This window comes from Oryctolagus cuniculus, chromosome X (assembly GCF_051225735.1).
Source record: "Oryctolagus cuniculus isolate XC-2025 breed Fujian yellow rabbit chromosome X, ASM5122573v1, whole genome shotgun sequence".
In the NCBI taxonomy this organism is placed as follows: Eukaryota; Metazoa; Chordata; class Mammalia; order Lagomorpha; family Leporidae; genus Oryctolagus; species Oryctolagus cuniculus.
Window position 1 is genome coordinate 51,781,619 of NC_142888.1, and position 20,947 is coordinate 51,802,565.

General features: G+C 43.3%; 1 protein-coding gene across 12 annotated transcripts in view; it reads left to right on the forward strand.

Annotated features, from left to right (window-relative positions):
• Positions 1 to 20,947, forward strand: part of NHSL2 (NHS like 2) — a 304,501-nt gene that overhangs the window by 230,927 nt on the left and 52,627 nt on the right. Inside the window, exon 1 of one of the 12 annotated variants that reach the window (XM_089324273.1) lies at positions 20,485 to 20,581. The exons of the other annotated variants lie outside the window; for them this stretch is intronic. The gene's annotated coding sequence lies outside the window, so the exon portion shown is untranslated. Of the gene's footprint in view, positions 1 to 20,484; positions 20,582 to 20,947 lie in introns of those variants that run through there. 12 annotated transcript variants of the gene reach the window in all.

A 20,947-nucleotide genomic window follows, 5' to 3' on the forward strand; every position in this document is an offset into this window, starting at 1 on the left:
ATTACCTTTATCAAAGTATAAATTTTAAAGAACTAAAAGCATGACTGATTCAAATATGTAGTGATCACGTGTCAAAGATTTAACTCAATGGTGAAGGAACCAGCATTACACTAAAGGTGGTTTTTGGAAAGATGTGAGAGGAGAGGGCATTTAGCCCAGCGGGTTGAGACACCCATGACCCACATCAGAGTACCTAGGTTTGATTCCTGGATCCAACTTCCCAATACAGACCCTTGGAGGCAGCAGTGATGCTTGAGTAATTGAGTTCCTGTCACCAATGTGGGAGGCCTGGATTGAGTACCCAGCTCTTGGCTTCAGGGCCAGCACAGCCCCAGCTGCTGCAAGCATTTGGGAAATGAACCAGTGAATGGGGGCTCACTCACTCGTGCATGCACTCCCTCTCCCCTCTCTCTAGTAAAAAAAAAGACAGTTAAATATAGAATTAATATAACCCAACAATTCCGTCTCTAGACATCTACTCAAAATAATGGGAAACAAGGACTTGAACAATGTGTGTGCATGAGTATTCATAGCAGCATTATTCACAGTCACTGAAAGGTAGAAACAATCCATTAACAGATGAATAGGTAAGTAAAATGTGGTATATATACACAGTGGATTACTATTTGACCATAAAAAAGAATGAAGTTCTGACACCTACTACAATATGAATGAGTCTTGAAGGCATTGTGTTAACTGAAAGAAGCTAGACACAAAAGAACAAATATTATATGATCACACTTAAATGAAATATCTAGAATAGGCCAATCCGTAGGGACATAAAATAGATTTAAAGTTACCAGAGGCTAGGAGGAGAAAGGAATGGAAAGTTATTGCTTAGTTAGTAGAGTTTCTGTTTGGGATGATAAAAAATTTTCAAAATACATTGTGATGGGTCCAGCGCCTTGGCGCACTAGGTTAATCCTCCACCTGTGGTGCCGGCATCCCATATGGGAGCAGGTTCTAGTCCCGGCTGCTCCTCTTCCAGTCCAGCTCTCTGCTGTGGCCCAGGAAGGCAGTGGAGGATGGCCCAAGTGCTTGGGCCCCTGCACCTGCATGGGAGACCAGGAGGAAGCACCTGGCTCCTGGCTTCGGATCGGTGCAGCTCTGGCCATTGCAGCCATTTGGGGAGTGAACCAACGGAAGGAAGACCTTTCTCTCTGTTTCTGTCTCTCGCTGTCTGTAACTACCTGTCAAATAAATAAATAAAATCTTTAAAAAAATAGATTATGATGATGGTTGTACAACATTGTAAATATAATTAATGTTATTGAATTGTACACTTAAAATGGAAAATTTTATCTTATATATATTTTACCACAACAAAAACAGTAAAGAGAGAGAGAGAAAGAGAGAGAGAGAGAGAGAGACTTCAGAAGAATGCTGTAACAGCATAAAAACAAATTGGGTGCAAAACTGGTGGTCCAGCTAGGGTTAAGCTACTACCTACAACACTGGCATCCCATATGGGTGCTGATTTGAGTCCCAGCTGTTCCACTTCTGATTCAGCTCCCTGCTAATGCTCTTGGGAAAGCAGTGGGAAATGGATCAGGTTACTGGGCCCCTGCCATCCACATGGGAGACCTGGGAGGAGTTCTTGGTTCCTGGCTCCAGCCTGTTCGAGCCCCAGCTGTTGCAGCCATATGGTGAGTGAACCAGTGGATGAAAGATTCTCTCTCCCTCTCTCTAACTCTGCCTTTCAAATCAATAAATTTTTTTAAGAAAGCAAAGATACACTAAAAGTCACAGGAAAGAAAACACTTGTTTTTTAAAAAACTGGATATTTGTGCAGAGTAATGCAAGGGTATTTAAATTTTTTATGGAAAAATTGATTTTTTTATTTTTATTTTTTGACAGGCAGAGTTAGTGAGAGAGACAGAGAGAGTTATAGACAGGAGAGAGAGACAGAGAGAAAGGTCTTCCTTCTGTTGGTTCACCCCCTAATGGCCGCCACGGCTGGCGCTGCTCCGATCCGAAGCCAGGAGCTGGGTGCTTCCTCCTGGTCTCCCATGCGGGTGCAGGGACCCAAGCACTTGGGCCATCCTCCACTGCCCTCCCGGGCCACAGCAGAGAGCTGGACTAGAAGAGGAGCAACCAGGACAGAATCCGGCGCCCCAACCGGGACTAGAACCCAGGGTGCCGGCCCCACAGGCGGAAAATTAGCCAATTGAGCCACGGCGCAGCAATGGATTTAAAAGACAAATTTTTGTCCAAAAATACTGAAATCCATGCATAGTTTTTAATTAAAAATTAATGAATAACGCATGTTATTAAAAACCTATACATGAATTTCAGGATTCTAGTCCTAAAATAAACACCATTTAATTCCATTTTCTATGAACCTTTTGAAGTACTGTTGTATAGCCTTTGGGACTATCTTTTCTATTGAACAGAATTTCATTTCATTTCTACCAAACATCCAATGCAACTTACCAGTCTTCTATAAGTTAACCTTTATCTTGACCAAGTCTGCCCTGAGTCAGTAGCAAGCAGCAAGTGGAGCAGCTTCATGGATGATGTTCTCATATGTTCCTCAAATGGTACTCGGTGATCTTTCTTGCCTTGTTGTCAAATTTTCGGTAATTTTGCCTCATACCTTAAATAATACATGACAAAGCAGGACTCCCCCAGAGGTCTCCATGAAAACACCTTCACACTGGCTTTAAGGCCTGACTCACAGACATTAGCATCTAGGTGAAATCTACCGGGGCCACTTATCAGGCCCACTCAGGTCCGCACTGCACATCACCGCCAGACTGACCTTTCAAAAAGTCACTTTCATTGTGTTCCTCCCACGCACAAGAACTGAAATGACTTCTGAGGCAGCCCACACTTCCTAGACCGGTTTGCAGAAGTCTCTGGAGTCCAGCCTGGCTAGAGACTTGGAAAGAAGCTTTGAAATCTCCTCCCCCTTTGTGGCCAGCCAGGTTGGCGTATCCGCACTCCTGGCTTGCCTCCCCTGCTTCTATACTTTTACTCAGGCAAATAGGCTCACTTTAAATGCCTCTCGCCCATCTCATCCTGACTGGACTATGGCAGGGTTTCCCACATTTCAGAAATCCATGTACCACTGTCACAAATTATGTTCACTTTCTGTACTATCTTCTTTAAAAAAAAAAAAAAGATTTATTTTGATTTATTTGAAAGATAGAGTTAGAGAGAGAGAAAGAGGCCTTCCATCTGCTGGCTCACTCCCCAGTTGGCTGCAACAGGCAGAGCAGAGCTGATCTGAAGCCAGGAGCCAGGAGCTTCCTCCTGATCTCCCACACAAGTGCAGGGGCCCAAGGACTTGGGCCACCTTCTACTGCTTTCCCAGGCCATAGCAGAGAGCTGGATCAGTAGTGGAACAGCCAGTTCTCGAATCAGCAGCTATATGGGAGGCTGGCGTTGCAGGTGGAGGTTTTAACCCACTGCGCCACAGCGCCAGCCTATCTTCTTTAAAAAAAAAAAAAATTTTGTTTATTTGAGAGGCAGAGATAAAGGGCTCCTGTCTACTCATTCACTCTCCAGATGCCCTCAACAGCCTGGGGCTGAGCTAGACCCAATGCTGGGAGCATGGATCTCTCTTTTTTTTTTTTTTGGACAGGCAGAGTGGATAGTGAGAGAGAGAGAGACAGAGAGAAAGGTCTTCCTTTTGCCGTTGATTCACCCTCCAGTGGCCGCCGCGGCCGGCGCGCTGCGGCCGGCGCACCGTGCTGATCCAAAAGCAGGAGCCAGGTGCTTCTCCTGGTCTCCCATGGGGTGCAGGGCCCAAGTACTTGGGCCATCCTCCACTGCCTTCCCGGGCCTCAGCAGAGAGCTGGCCTGGAAGAGGGGCAACCAGGAAAGAACCGGCGCCCCGAGCAGGACTAGAACCTGGGGTGCCAGCGCCGCAAGGCGGAGGATTAGCCTAGTGAGCCGTGGCACCGGCCAGGAGCATGGAACTCAATCCAGGTCTCCCACAGGGGTGGCAGGAACCCAATTACTTCAGCCATCACCACTGTTTCCCAGGATCTGCATGAGCAGGAAGCTGGACTCAGGAACTGTGACTGAAACTCAGATACTTTTATGTGGGACATAAGATGTCTTAACTACTAGGCTAAACACTGGCTCCCCTATCTTCTAATTTTTTAACAAATCTATTTTTAAAACGTTTACTTGCCCACAGCTGCAGGGTTGATTTGCTATTTAAAGAAATAAGTTCGTTGGTGTACCACCTCAAATCACCTGAATTTCCTACTTCGTTGGGTTCTGATTGTTCCATGCATGTAGCCTCAGTTAAGACACCTTTTTTTCTCCCTCCAGCACACAGCCCCAACCTAAGCAGCTGGCTGACTTCACTCCTTATCCTCTTCTTGACTGTCTGTGGCTTTGTTTTATTTTGTTGTGAAAGATTGATTCATTTATTTGAAAAGCAGAGAGAGAGAAGGAGAGACAGAAAGAGAGAGGTCTTCTGTCTGCTGGGTCATTCCCCAGATGACTGTAACAGCCAGGGCTGGGCCAGGCTGCAGCCAGAGGATAGAGTTTCTTCCAGGTCTCCCATGCGGGTGCAGGGGCCCAGGTAACTGGGCCATCTTCTATGCTTTCCCAGGCCACAGCAGGGAGCTGGATTGGAAGTGGAGCAGCTGGGACTCGAACCAGCTACACCCACTACGCCACAGTGCCAGCCCCATGACCTTTTTTTGTTTCCACAAGCTTCCTGTCAAAATGCTGAGGGCTTTCCTTTTGCAACCTTTAGTACGCACAGAAATATTGAAAACACTTCCTGTCCTCCAGTGACTTATATTCTAGCTAAGGGAACAAACTCAGGTGTTCTACACGAGTGTAAAAAGCTTCCTTAACCATCAGTTTCCTCATCAGCAAAATGAGAATAATAATGCTAATACTGGCCTTGCCACTTCATGAACTGGATGGGAGGCACATATGAATCAATAGTATGGAAGTGCTTTCTAAAGAAGAAAATGATATCCATATTTTAGTTAAATGATACCAGAAAAGTTAAATAACAATGCAAGATAACCAAATAAGGTCACAAGGTAGTTTCCTAAGTTCCAGCCGAGTCCCTATGGTACTCACTGTTTAATGAGCAGAAGGATTCAATAAAACACAATTATCCCTCAATAGCCATGGGGGATTGGTTCCAGGACCTTCCACAGACAAAAAAAAATCTGCAGATGCTCGATTTTTTCCTATCTATGTCGTTTTTGAAAGACACAGAGGCATATATATCCCATCTGCTAGTTCACTCCCCCAAATGCTTGCAATAGCCAGAACTTGGCCAGGTCAAAACCAGAAGTCGGGAACTCAATCCAGGTCTCCCACATGGATGGCAGGGACCCAAGCACTTGAGCCATAACCTTCTGCTTCCCAGAGAGGCATTAGCAGGAAGCTGGAATCAGGATTGGAGCCAGGACTCAAACCCAGACACCCTAATATGGGATGTGGGCATCCCAAGTGGCATCTTAACTGCTGCACCATATGCTCATATCATCTATGTCTTTGTATCCATTAGCCAATCTTTGTCCACTCTCATTTCCCCTCCACTCACCACCCTCTGATACTATTCTACTCTATTCTGTGAGTTCAGCTGTTTCAGATTCTCTATAACTCATACAAGTGAAATCAAGCGTCATTTGTCTTTCTGTGCCTGGCTTATTTCATTTAACATAATATCCTTCAGTTCCATACATGCTGCTGCAAATGGTAGGATTCCATCCTTTTTAATGGCTGCATACTATTCTACTAGATAGATAGATATAGATGTAGATATACATATACATACACATATATAGATATATTTGCTGTATCCATCGTCATCTGTTGATGGACACTTAGGTTGATTCCGTATCTTGATTATCATGAATAGTACAAATATGAGAGTGCAGATGTCTTTTTGACATACAGATTTCATATCTTTTCAATGTATACTCCATGGTAGAATTGCTGGATCATATGGCAGTTCTGTTTTTAATTTTTTATGGGGCTTTCGTACTATTTCCCATAGTGGCTATACTCATTTACATCCTCACCAATGCTGTATTAGTAATTCTCCTTTCTCCATATCTTTGTCAACACTTCTTATCTTTTGTCTTCTTTATATAGCCATACTAACTGGAGTGATAATTGATTGTGACTTTGACCTGCATTTCCCTGGTGTTTAGTGATGTTGAACATTTTTTCATATGCCTGTTGGCCATTTGTGTCTCATTTTGAGAGATGTCTAGTCAGTTCTTTTGCCCATTTTTCATTGGATTATATGGGCTTTTTGCAGTTGATTTGTTTGGGTTCCCTGTATGAAGAAACTTCGAAAACTTCATGGAAAACGAAATTAAAGTATAAGTTTATTTTGATGCAAATATATTGAAATTAATTCATGGATTTTTCATAATGCCCATTTTTCTTGAACTTTTTGAAGACCTTTCATGTATTCTGGACATCAGTCCCTCATCCAATGTATAGTGAATATTTTCTGCATTTGTATAAGTTGTCTCTTGACTCTGTTGATTATTTCCTTTGCTCTGCAAAGCTTTATAGTTTGATATAACCCCACTGCTCATACATTTTTCACAGATAATGCCAAATTGCTCTCCAAAGAAGTTGTTCTGCTTGACCCTCTCACAAACCTTGTATGAGTATGCCTATTTCTCCATATCCTCTCTGCCAATCACAGCATGTAATAAATCTTTTAAATCTGCACTTGGAGAACAGAACAAAAACCTATGGTGTTGGAGGTGGGAGTGCAGTCAGGAAAGGCAGAGATTGCCCGGTTGTACCTCATGGGTATTGTTTGAGGTTTCCATTACAGCTTGGTGGTGGACTATAGCCCAGAAGCATTGTGTCCCCAAGACCTTATGAAGCTAGTGGCATCAGGAATACACATGATCCACTAACACACATGGTGTTGGTCCTCGACAGCCAAGAGAGATTCTTTTGGTCTTTGCCATCCTTTTCCTGCTACCTGTAGAAACGTTTCTGGACCTCCTTGTACACATCAGAAACCAGAACCAGGAAGCCTGGTTGGCATTCTACTGGCAGAGTAGGGTCACTCACAAAATTTATAAGGATATCTCAAAAAGTTCATGGAACAAATAGAATTATATAATGTTTTCATTTTGAAGAAAAAATTTGGACCATGCATAGTTTTTACATAATGCACATTTTCCATGAACTTTCTTTTCATTCATTGTACCTACATTCACATACATGCACCAAGAGGATCAAATACAGAATTCAAGACCCAGATTCAGAAGTGCAAATCCATCTCTTGTGAACCACAGTTCTGTGGGCTTGGGGGCCCCAGGAACATAGGTTAGATGACCTCTTTTAAAGTCTAAGAATAAGTTTGTGCTTCATTTTCCTTGGCTCGTGGAACCTGAATATAAGGATTCATGCATGAGTGAAGGAAAGGAAGACATTTTTACAGCCACTACTCTTCACAACTGAGGCTTCCCTCAGGAGTGCTGGACATGACGAACAAAGCACCTGCCACTTCTGCCACTCAGCTTCCATCACAGTCTGTCCTTCTGCTACTCATGGCCTTGTTTTCCCTGCTGCATGTGGCTTCTGTTTTCTGCTGTCTCTCTGGACATCCTCTGGCTCCTAGAACACCTCATGTGCTTCTCTATACATACAAGAGGACTTCAAAAGTATGTGGAATCAAAAATTGGAATTGAAAAATAAGTTTATTTTGATGCCAAAAAGCTTTGGAGTCCAAGTATACGAGGGGGTCTTCAAAAAGTTCAGGAAAAAAGAAAGGCAATAAAAAATTATGCATGGGCCTCAAAAAATTTTTGCATCAAAATAAACTTATCTTGTAATTACATTTTCCATGAATTTTTCAAAGTTAAATGTGTGTTATTTATGTCTTCATTCCTCTGAAAGAGGGACTGTCACTGGATCAGCTGTTACTCTGCAGTCTAGGACATCCCTATCAGCCTAAGTTCCCAGTGCAAAGAAGTTCATAGGCAACTGGACACTTTTAGACCCAACTGGAAGATGGCTGCCCTTGACTCAGGTACAGGCTTCCTGCTCCATTCACTTGTGACCTAAAGAACAGTGCCTGGCATAGAGTAGCCACTCAACAAAGTATTTACTGAGTGAGTCAGTAATAATCCACAATTGAGGGATCACTTATATCTACTTTGTTCAGAAGGAGGCTATGAATGAGACAGGTATGCAAAATGTTCTAGGCTTCCTATCTAATACATTAGGCTCCAAGCCAAATTCAGCAAATCAGCTACCTGGGTTCCTGTTATACTTCTGTGTCCAAATATGGAGGAGCTATGTTGAGAAGAATACAGGCTTTGTCACCAGGCATAGCTGAGTTCAAATCCTGACTATCACTACCTGTGTGTCCTTGGACAAATTTCTTGACCTCTTCCTTTCCTTACCAATAAACTCTTACCAATAAACTGAGGCTTGTAATATCTACCTTGCAGTGTTGCTACAAAAACGAGTCTAGAGATTGAATGCAAAGCACTCACTATAAAGCCTAATGCATAATGACAACCAAGAGGTATTATCTATGGTGATTAGTAAAATAATTTCTAAAGTTAAACCTTCTGGCTTATCTCCATGAAGCTTGTAAATACAGGTATACTTGTATTCCTAGACATAAGTTTGGATTTCCCAAGTCAACAAACAGCCACATACCAGAAACACTTCCATTTATTGATGTTTACAACTAAAGGAAAAGGCCTTTTATTTCTGCTGGTTGGTTAACTTGGAGACAATGCAAACCATTTCATCAATTTGTTAACGTTCCTTTCAAGTACTTATGAATTCTGTCTTAGTCTGGTAGTTTCACAACTTGAGTTCCAATGTATTTTCTGGACTATTTCCTTATTTTTTTAACCGATTGCCAAGAAAGGAGTCTGCCGTGCCATGTGGAATTCTGGTCAGATTCCCATGTGGCTGTACTAAGGGTATCTTCATATAATACACAAGTCACTTCCAGAGTACCTGACTCTGTGTTGTGAGCCAACACTACTTCTTTGGTCCAGAAGTCAGAGTGCAGTAAGAAACGGCCTGCATCAAAAATAAATAAATAAATAAATAAATAAATAAATAGGGGGCCGGCGCTGTGGCACAGTGGGTTAACACCCTAGCCTGAAGCACCGGCATCCCATATGGGTGCCGGTTCAAGTCCCAGCTGCTCCCAATTCCGATCCAACTCTCGCTATGGCCTGGGAAAGCAGTAGAAGATGGACCAAGTGCTTGGGCACCTGCACCCGCGTGGGAGACCCAGAAGAAGCTCCTGGCTCCTGGCTTCAGATCGGCTCAGCTCCAGCCGTTGCAGCCAGTTGGGGAGTGAACCATCGGATGGAAGACTGACTCTCTCTCTCTCTCTCCATCTCTTTTTCTCTCTCCCTCTCTGTAGCTATGCTTTTCAAATAAATAAATCTTTGTTTTTAAATACTGTCGTGAACATCCATGGTGATTCACCTGTATGAGAGTCTTCTAGGGTATAAATATTTAGGAATGCAATAGCTGAGGTGAATGGTGAGAGTATAACTTTTTTTTAAAAATGTATTTATTTATTTGATAAGCATAGTTACAGAGAGAGGGAGATACAGAGAGAAGGGTCTTCCTTTGCTAGTTCACTCCCCAAATCGTAGCAACGCCTAGAGCTGAGCCAACCTGAAATTAAAAGCCTGGAGCTTCTTCCAGGTCTCCCACGTGGGTGCAGGGATCAAGGACTTGGGCCATCTTCTACTGCTTTTCCAGGCCATAGCAGAGAGCTGGATTGGAAGAGGAGAGGCCAAGACTAGAACTGGCGCCCATATGGGATGCCAATGCCACAGGGGGAGGCTTAGCCCACTATGCCACAGCACCAGCGCCTATATTGTCTTTTTGATCCAGCCATTTCACTTTTTCATATTTATTCTGAAGAAATCTTTTAACTTGGGTACAAAAAAAGCATGCACAAGAATTTAAATTGCAGCACGGTTAGTTGTTATTTTTAATTTTTTGTTACACTCTGTGTGCTTTTGATTACAAGACTATCAAGCATACAAAGAAAATTCTTCATCCAGTAACTACATCTAAAGCACAAATATTTGAAAGAAAGAGAATAAACATTTGTTAAATTATGATATGATTAAATCATTGACCAACTAGAAAATTTTTATGATAAAGCCAGAAAAAAAATTGTAAAATATAATTTTTCCCAGAAACATTTTATTTAAGAAATACAAACTTCACGCTTTTCATAAATACAACTTTAGGAATATAGTGATTCTTCCCACCTCCCTCCCACACTCCTACCCATCTTCCTCCTCCCTCTCCTATTCCCATTCTTAGTTTTTACTAAGATCTACTTTGAATTAACTTTATACACATACGATTAACTCTATACTAAGTAATGAGTTCAACAAGTTGTATGAAAAAATAACCGTTCCTTAACAGTCAAGAAAAACAAAGGCTGTTCACATTCAAGACTGTGCATCAATACATATAACAATGTGGCCCCAAGCATGAATTCTGTCCAAATATTTCAGATATTAGAATTTAAATAACACAGACTGAAGTAGAGGCCAACAACTTTCAGCAAATAACCTTCTGTAGGAATAAAAATTCTGTAGGAATAGAAATGTAAATCCAAATATCAGTGCATTATTTATTAGTTTACATACTTTAAAAAAGTTTTGCTTTGCCTGTTACAGACTAGGTAGAGAGAATATTACATGTGTTCTAACTGATTACCACTGACTGCAAAGATGGCTAACACACTATGTTTTTAAGATTTATTTTATGTATTTGAAAGGCAGAGTTATGGGGTGGGGATGGGAAGAGAGACAGACAGACAGACAATCTTTCATTTGCTGAACTGGGCCAAGCAAGAGCCAGGAACCTGGAGCTTCGTCCAGGTCTCCCATGTGGGTGGCAGGGGTCCAAGCACTTGGGTCATCTCTGCTGCTTTCCCAAGCCTTTAGCAGGGAGCTGAATCAGAAATGGAGCAGCCAAGACTTGACCTGGCACCCATATGAGATGCTGACATTTCAGGCAGCAGCTTAACCCCTGTGGGGAGCAACCCGGACTGGACTGAGTTACTGGAATTAAGACTTATTCTATGCATCTGCTCTCCCTCAATATGGCGCTGAGAAGGGAGAAACAGCTTCTACACAGCTGCCTCCAGTTCAACCAATAAACTGCAGGACCTGCTCCTGATTGGAGGAGAGCAGCATACTCGGCGTGTGGGTAGCAGAGTTGGGATTGGTGGAAAAGGACTATAAAGGAGGAGAGAGACAATATGCACCAGGAACATCTAAGGGGAACACCTGAGGAACATCTGAGCAGCCCCCGAGAGAGCCGGCCGGCGGTGTGCCGCTCCCCCGCGGAAGTGGGGAATGTGGCTAGGGGGAACCGCCCTTCCACGGAGGTGGAAGGGTCGGTAGCCAACCCGGGAAGAACCAGCAGCAAACCCGGGGAGGGCCGAGCAGACAGAAGAACAACGCAGGGTCCTGTGTCGTTCCTCCACGAAGAGGGGGAGCGACAAACCCCCTATGCTACAAACCCTGACCCAGCAAACACAATATGGATTCATCCAATTTTATGTCATTAAGGATGAGCTACAGCAACTTTAAGTACCATAACAATTTTTTTCCCAGAAACCATTTATTTGAGGAATGCAAACTTCATGCATTTCATAAGTACAACTTTAGAAATATAGTGATTCTTCCCACACTCCAGCCCTCTTCCTCCTCCCTCTGTTATTCCCATTCTTACTTTTTACTAAGATCTATTTTCAATTAACTTTATACACATATGATTAACTGTACATTAAGCAATAAGTTCAACAAATTGTATGAAAAAAACCTGTTCCCCAACAGTTGAGACAAGGCCTGTTCAAAGTCTGCACCTCAAACAATCCATTTCACTTCTGTAGATTACCTTTTAGGTGTTCTACTAGTTATCACAGATCAAGGAGAACATATGTTATTTGTCTTTTGGGGACTGACTATTTCACTAAGTATGATGTTTTCCAGTTTCATCCATTTTGTTGCAAACAATAAGATTTCATTACTTTTACCATTGTGTAGTATTCCATGGTGTACATATCCCATAATTTCTTTATCTAGTCTTCAGTTGACAAACATCTGGCTATCTTAGCTATTGTGAACTGAGCTGCAATAACCATGGGGGTACAGGTAACTCTTTCATATGCTGATTTCATTTCCCTTGGGTAAATTCCCAGGAGTGGGATGGCTGGGTCATATGGTAGGTCTATATTCAGATTTCTGAGGTATCTCCATACTGTCTTCCACAGTGGCTTTACCCGTTTGCATTCTCACCAACAGTAGATCAGGGTACCTTTTTCCCCACATCCTTGCCAGCATTTGTTGTTTGTTGAGTTCTGTATGAAAGCCATTCTAACTGGGGTGAGGTGAAACTTCACTGTGGTTTTGATTTGCATTTCCCTGATGGCTAGTGATCCTGAGCATTTTTTCATGTGTCTGTTGGCCAACTGGATTTCCTCATTTGAAAAATGCCTGTTTAAGTCCTTTGCCCATTTCTTAACTAGGTTGTTTGTTTTGTTGTTATTGAGTCTCTTGATCTCTTTATATATACTGGATATTAATAAGTTGCATAGTTTGCAAATAATTTCTCCCATTCTGTCAGTTCCCTCTTCATTTGGCTGAGTGCTTCTTTTGCAGTACAGAAACTTCTCAATTTGATGTAATCCTATTTGTCAATTTTGGCTTTGATTGCCTGTGACTCTAGGGTCTTTTCCAAGAACGTTTTGCCTATGCCAATGTCTTGCAGGGTTTCTCCAATGTTCTCTAATAATTTGATGGTATCGGGTTGTAGATTTAGGTCTTTAATCCATTTTGAGTGGATTTTTGTATAAGGTATAGGTAGGGGTCTTGTTTCATAATTCTGCATATGGAGATGCAGTTTTCCCAGCACCATTTGTTGAAGAGACTGTCCTTGCTCTAGCGATTGATTTTAGCTCCTTTGTCAAAGATAAGTTGGTTGTAGATGTGTGGGTTGATTTCTGGCATTTCTATTCTGTTCCATTGGTCTATCCATCTGTTTTTGTACCAATACCAGGCTGTTTTGATTATAGCTGCCCTACAGTATGTCTGAAATCTGGTATTGTGGTGCTTCCAGCTTTGTTTTTGCTGTATAAGATTCGAGGTCTCCTGTGTTTCCATATGAATTTCATCATCATTTTTTCTATATCTGTGAGGGATGTCCTTTGTATTTTGATTGGTATCACATTGAATCTGTAAATTACTTTTGGTAGTATGGACATTTTGATGATATTGATTCTTCCATTCTATGAACATGGAACATTTTTCCATTTTTTAAATCTTCTATTTCTTTCTTCAATGTTTTGTAATTCTCATCGTAGAGATCTTTGACATCCTTGGTTAAATTTATTCCAAGGTATTTGATTTGATTTTTGTAGCTATTATGAATGGGATTAATCTTAGTTTTTTCTCAGCTGTGGCATTGTATGTGAGTACAAAGACTACTGATGTTTGTGTATTGATTTTATATCCTACCACTTTACCAAACTCTTCTATGAGTTCCAGTAGTCACTTGGTGGAGTCTTTTGGATCCTCTGTATATAGAGTCATAGCATCTGCAAATAGGGATAGTTTGACTTCCCAGTTTGTATCCCTTTGATTTCTTTTTCTTGCCTAATGGCTCTAGTTAAGACTTCCAGGCGGGACTATATTAAATAGCAATGGTGAGGGTGGGCATCCTTGTCTGCGTCCATGAACTTTTTGAAGTCCTTTCATATACATGGATTTCAAATAATTTTTCTCACCAAAATAAACTTTCTTTTAATTCCACTTCCACACACTTTTTTAAAATACCCTTTTATAGTTTAAGAACATACAAACCAACCCTGTACATTATTTATTATTATTATTATTATTATTTATGAGCATATCCACAGCACATTTTAAAACTTGCAAGCAGACCAAAGACAGCCAATTCAGAAGGATGCCATCTTTGTGGGGAATAGGAATGCAATTGGGGAGGTACACAGGGGGAAATCAACTGAACTTGTAATACTGTAATTCTTTAGGAAAAAGGTTCTGTGGCAAATGTAGAGAAATGCATTTGATCCTACTACTTTTCCATTTACTTGAAATAGTTCATCATCTTAAAAAAAAGGAAAGAAAATCAGGGAAGAGATTACTGCTGCTCCTTTTTTTTTGCAGATGGGGAAACTGAGATTTATTTAAACAGGTTCACAGCCCGTTCAGAGTCCACACTTTCATTCAGTGTCACCCCAGTACATCAAAGAGATAGCTAACCTGTGTAGGAGACCTCATACCCCCATTCATTGAGAGCCTCTTCTCTTCTGGACACCAGTATAAATCTTTGGGGTGTGCCGGCGCCGTGGCTCACTAGGGTAATCCCCCGCCTTGCGGCGCCGTCACACCGGGTTCTAGTCCCGGTCGGGACTCTGGATTCTGTCCCAGTTGCCCCTCTTCCAGGCCAGCTCTCTGCTGTGGCCAGGGAGTGCAGTGGAGGATGGCCCAAGTGCTTGGGCCCTGCACCCCATGGGAGACCAGGAGAAGTACCTGGCTCCTGCCATCAGATCAGCGCGGTGCGGTGGCCGCAGCGCGTCAGCCGCGGCAGCCATTGGAGGGTGAACCAACGGCAAAGGAAGACCTTTCTCTCTGTCTCTCTCTCTCACTGTCCACTCTGCCTGTAAATAAATAAATAAATAAATAAATAAATAATAAAATAAAATATAAATCTCTGGGGTGGATCACTTGGGTAACATGAGGATTCTTGGCTTCCAGGCCTAAGAAGATAACCATACAGTTTTTGCTACTAGTGCCCCAAAACTGAAGCCTGACTGCCCATGGGGAAGCTCTGGGTACACCCTGAATCAAATGTGAAGAGCACCTGGCAGAAAGGTTAGATCTTACTGTGGATTTGGCAACAGCCTTTGCCATGAACCCACCATTGCAACATGAGGTGCACTGAAGTCAGAGTGTTGCAAAGTTCTTTCTGGAACCAAAAATAAACCATGTGATGCCTCTTGCAAACACCCTTACCTGGTTAGATGACACAATGAAACCACTTACCAGCACCACTTGGTCTACAATAAAAACCAGGAGGGATGGTAAGGACTCTCTCTCAGTACCCAGCCCCCATTGCCTTGGCTCTGTTGCCACGGCCCCCAAGAACTTTGCTGACGATTTATCTCAGTCTTTTATAGCTTCCAGCAGGAACTGGGACCTAGAAGCTCTTTCAGGCAGACCAGGAAAAAAGTCATTAACAGAAAAGATAAGAGTAAGGGAAGTAATTAAACAGACCAATAAAAAGAGTAGGTGGAAAAATGGGTATGAGGTCCAGAAAACCGTTTTGTTTGGATGTTTAGTAATCTTCTTGAGATGTGAAGAGCCGAGGTAGTGGGGCAGAATTCACTAAGAAGTGTCCATTATGTAGCTGCCAAGTAGTTCATGTGCAGCAACTCCATGCCCTGGATTTGCCAGAAAAGTCCCAGTTTTGAGTGTTCTATTCTGTTTGTCAGACCAAGAATCCTGCTTTGAGATTCAGAAAATAAGGTCACTGTAGTTAGAGTACCTCTCTTAAGTCATCCAGGAAAGCCAGATTTAGAATCCACTCCCCCACCCCTTGCTGGTTGGCAGGGAATCCCCACCGGGCCTGCCCCTGGGCCCTGAAGGCTGAAGTGAAAAGGCCCCTTATACAGCCAAGAAATATCAAAATGCCTCCGAACTCCCCAGCCCCTCTACACTCCTATAGCTCTCCAGAGGGGTGTAGCCCAACAGGTACGGGGATTTAACCCCCCAAGGCTTGCATTTCAGTATGCCCCACATTAACTCTGTCCACTCAGGCAATACTCTCATGGTCGATTTCCTCGTCTGGAAAATGAAGACAAGCATATTTATGGTTGGGTTACTCTGTGCATCAGATGACACGTTTGTTACCTTTAAAGTATTGTACAAATGTTAGCTGTTAAAATCCATTCCTGCATTCAACAAATAAATGTCTACCATATGCTGCTAGGCATGAGGCCAAGTCTGGGGACACAGAGGTGAGCAAAACAGACCAGGGTTCCCGCTAGCATGGGGCTTTCATCCCATGAAAATCATAGAGGCAGACATTTGCCAAACAATCAGCCATCCAAGGTCCAAGCAGAGGAGACATGTGGGGAGGACTGCTCTTTTCAAAAGCTGACTGTGGCTGTGGGGCAAGCAGGAAAAAATGGAGTGGAAGTCACCAAGGAAGCTTCTCTCAGTAATGGCAGCTTGGAGTGGTAGCCATGCTGATGATAAGAAATGGTCAGTTCCTAGACAGATTTTGGAGGCCTAGGATTTAGGCCACTGGAGCCCCAAAGACAGTCCCAGGGATGCTGAAAGGTTCTGGAGAGTAGTGTGATGTCATTGGCTAAATTCCATCTTAAATAAACGCTTAGTATGTCGAAATTGGCTTTTGTATCGAATAATAAAGCCAAATATATGGCATTCTGGCTTTATGTTGAATGCAGATCTCCCCTTCAAGTGAAATCCTTGGCTTCTAAATTTTGAATGGAATGTTCTAAAAATAACATGGTCTCTGTTAATTTGGGATGCTGAAAGCACTCTTCAGTCTAGGTGTTCTCCTCAGGGACCAGTATGTGTTCTTTCAATTGGATTCCTTTCAAATCATCGGCCTGGTAGTTTTTGTTCCAGACAGCTGTAAGAGATGAGGACCTGAAAGGGGAGGAGAAGACAGGAAGAACCAAAGACAAACTTGAGTTTGGTTACAATTAATCATGCTTAACCCGGTTAGACCATGCTTTATAGTTTCCAAGGGAATCTCACACAAATCATTTCTTTCATATTTTGCAAACCTAGGGTCAGAGTGGTCCCCTGACAGCTAGGCCAGTGTTTTTCCCATTTACTACACTGCCAGGTGCTTAGCTATTTTTTTGGAGGGAGGAGGGGGCAGGTCTTTCCATGATAAAGAAAAAAGGCCCCAATAGACATTCAAGGCCCTTCTTTATTTGAAACAATTTATTCCATTTGCATTGAGAATGGGCATAAAAGAAAATTTGCTGTTTTCCCACACCACTTGTTCCCTACACACATCCACGGGGCTTTCATTTCAATCCTCACAGGCCCACCCTTCAGAAGCTATTATCTGCTTGACAATCGGCTGAGACCTCTTGTCTTTTTTCCTCTTTCAATTAAACGCTAAGGACTGAGGTTCCCATCTGCCCTGGAGCAAACAAATCTCTTGTTATACCTGTTTCCCAGAAGCTGGAGAGCTTTTTCCCTTTCTCCAACCTCTATAGTTCTCTTTTCAAAGCACTTGACCCTCTTAGTGATTTTTAACTGCAGGTGGCAATTAAATTGGTTTCCCAAACTTGGACCAAGCCTTCTCTCCAAAGCCCCCTGCACTTACCCTGTCTCCACTCATCCCTGAACCAGGAAAGAAAGGAATCATACACACACACACAGGCACACACACACACTTTCCCAAGTTATTTTTCTCTCTTTAAACAGTCCCATCTTAACATGCATGTGGGAGAAATGGTAGGGTGTATATTCCCACTGGGTAGGGCTCTCTCCACAGGTGCTAGGGCTGACATAGCCATCTTAGATAATGGTATCTGGAATTGAGCATTATCCAATATGGCACCCTTCTTCCAGCTGTTCTGTGAGCAGGCAGAGGTAGCAGGAACTAGCAAAACATCTGGCTCAAGCCAAGCAAGGAAACCAACAGAAGTGGAATGGCTCCCTATTCAGAGTGTGGGTTTTGAAGGTTGGAGAAAAGAGAAGTTGAGGAAAGGAGAGGACAACAAGAAGTGATAGGAAAGAGGAAGTTGAGGGGATGTTTGCAAATGAAAGAACAGAAATAAAGCTACAAAAGGAATAATAATAACTGACTTATTTTATGTATTTTGTATTTTAAGTTTTATATTGTAAGCTACTAAATTATATTAAAATGTGTGAAGTAGTGAGACATTTAATCACTTTGTTTTTGTAAAATGTCGGATTTGTTAAAATTTTTAAAAAAAAGTACTGTGAGTTTCAAGTACAATGTAGAGCTCAAAACCTTTCCCCGTCCCTCTTGAAGCCTTCCTGACACTCTTGCAAGGCGATCAATGCTAACAGTTACTTCTGTGCTCTTGCATACAATGTGAAACTAATTTTAACAATAGGAGCAGGCATTAGGGAGCAGCGGTTAAGTTGCCTCTTGCCTGCATCCAGTATTGGAGTGTATGATTCAAGTCCCAGCTACTCTGTGCTTCTGATCTGGTTCCCTGCTAATGCACCTGGGCGGGCAGCAGGTGATGGCCCAAGTATTTGGGTCCCTGCCACCCACATGGGAGACCATGAAGTTCTCTGCTTCTGGATTTGGTCTAGCCCAGCCCTGGCTGATGCAGCCACTTTGACAGTGAACCAGGGGATGGAAGATTTCTCTCTCTCTCTCTTTTAAAGATTTATTTATTTGAAAGTCAGAGTTACACAGAGAGAGGAGAGGGAGAGAGAGAGAGAGAGAGAGAGGTCTTCCATCCTATGGTTCCCTCCCTAATTGTCCGCAATGGCCAGAGCTGTGCTGATCCAAAGCCAGGAGCCAGGAGCTTCTTCCAGGTCTCCCACGTGGGTGCAGGGGCCCAAGGACTTGGTCCACCTTTTTTTTTTTTTTTTTTTTTTGACAGGCAGAGTTAGACAGTGAGAGAGAGAGAAAGGTCTTCCTTTTTCCATTGGTTCACCCCCCAAATGGCCACCACGCACTGCACCGATCCAAAAGCCAGGAGCCAGGTGCTTCCTCCTGGTCTCCCATGCAGGTGCAGGGCCCAAGCACTTGGGCCATCCTCCACTGCCCTCCCTGGCCACAGCAGAGAGTTGGACTGGAAGAGGAGCAACTGGGACAGAATCCGGCGCCCAACCAGGACTAGAACCTGGGGTGCCGATGCCGCAGGCAGAGGATTAGCCAAGTGAGCCACGGCGCCGACCAGTCCACCTTCTACTGCTTTCCCAGGCTTTCCCATAGCAGAGAGCTGAATCGGAAATAGAGCAGCTGGGTCTCGAACCGGCACCCATATGGGATGCTGGCGCTTCAGGCCAGAATGTTAACCCACTGTGCCACAGCACCGGCCCCTCTTTCTCTTTCACATAAGTAAATAAGTCTTCCATAAATGTAATATATTTAATATACCAAGAATAAGATCTCTACATGTAATCAACAGTAAAAAATCACTGCTTGTTGAATTCTTAGTGGTGGTTAAGCTTTTGATTACAAAATAAAATAAAAGTATGTCATTGTAAAAATCAAAAGAAAAAGAAGAAAAGAGATTTAAAAAAAGGAGGGATGGTGGGAGTGAGGAAAGGAGGGGGTGGGTATGGTGGAAAGTATCGTTATGCTCTTAAAGCTGTATGTATGAAATACATAACTGAAATTTGTTCCCTTTATATAAATAAAAATAAACCTATATAAAAGAGAAAAAGTAATTTTAAAAGAGGAAACAAATCAATTCCCTTTAATAAAGTTAATAAACTGGCATCTCTACAAAAAATTATCAATGAGATATTTTACATTCTTTGATTCATATTTTTTAAAGATTTTACTTATTTATTTGAAAGAGTTACAGAGGGAGAGCGACAGGGAGAGAGAGAGAGAGGTCTTCAATCTATTGGTTCACTCCCCAAGTGGCTGCGACAGTCAAGTGGCTGCGACAGTCAAGGCAGAGCCAAGCCAAAGCCAGGGGCCAGGAGCCTCATCTGGGTCTCCCACATGGATGGTGGAGGCTCCAGCACTTGGGCCACCTTCTGCTGATTTTCCCAGACCATTAGCAGGGAGCTGGATTGGAGATGGAGCAGCCAGGACACAAACCAGTGCCCATATCAGATGCTGGCATTGTAGGCAGCAGCTTTACCCACTATGCTACAATGCCTTTGATTCATACCAAGTGTTTGAAATTTGCTGTGTGTTTTATAGTTCTAGCACATTTCAGTTCAGACTAGACTTCTGCTGTCCAAACAGTGGCCACCAGTCATGTACTCAAGAGCCATTTGTGGCTGGTGGCTACCATGTGGACAATGGGGATCAAGCAGACAGAGAAATGAAAAATGTCACCTAGAACTATGTTTCTGCGGTTGTAGTGGATTCGAAGGTAAAACAATGAGGACCACTTAGGATAACTCCTGGGACCTCTCAGGGTTTTGATTTGTAGATCCCAATAAACTCACCACATGTTGGCTGGGGGCAGAACAAAACAGGCACCCAGTACAAAAGATCGCAGTGCTCTGCACAGGCCCTAGCTCTGCTGGCCACAGAGATGAGGAAAGGGCCTGCGTGCTCTGGAGATGATTATCTGAGGCCGATCGCAGGTTCCCCTTTCTTTGTCTTCAGAATTGCCTCTGTTCACAGCTTTCATTGTGCTGCTGCTCATTGTACTCAACAGCCAGTGCCCATTTCCGTTTTTTCAAAAACAGAGTGTGTGGCAATGTGGCTCTGAGGAAAGCCCTGGTGTTGGGGTTGGGGAGGGTGTGGTGGGAGGAACCCACGTTGCAGCTTACTCAACTGTGAGATCTTAACTTGGTGGCCTCACAGCTGCTGTGGTCCTGGGCGGCAGTGGTGACAGCAGTGGCAGCCCAGCCTAGAGCCTGGAACGGTGAGCATACTGCAAGGGGATTCACTTTGGGGTTTGAGCTTGGGGTTCAGTGCCTGTATGGGTGGGTGCTGGCACTCCAGGAACAAGCAGGTGGCTGTAGAGCCGTGGGGATGGGGCAGCTAGGTCAGGTTCAGAAAGCATTTGGACTCCACAGCACGCTTGGGCGCTCAGCCCCCGGATTGGCAGGAAGCTAAGAAATAGGATTATGCCCTGCAGGGCTACCCACTGTCCCTGGGCAAAGGTGGTGGCCCCATGCCCACTGCCAGACTGATGTCCAAACGAGCCTTCCCCTAGCTGGCCAGCTACAAAAAACCAAGTCCACAGCCAAGGCCAGGCTAAGCCAAGGGGTCAGAGCAGCTCTGGGGC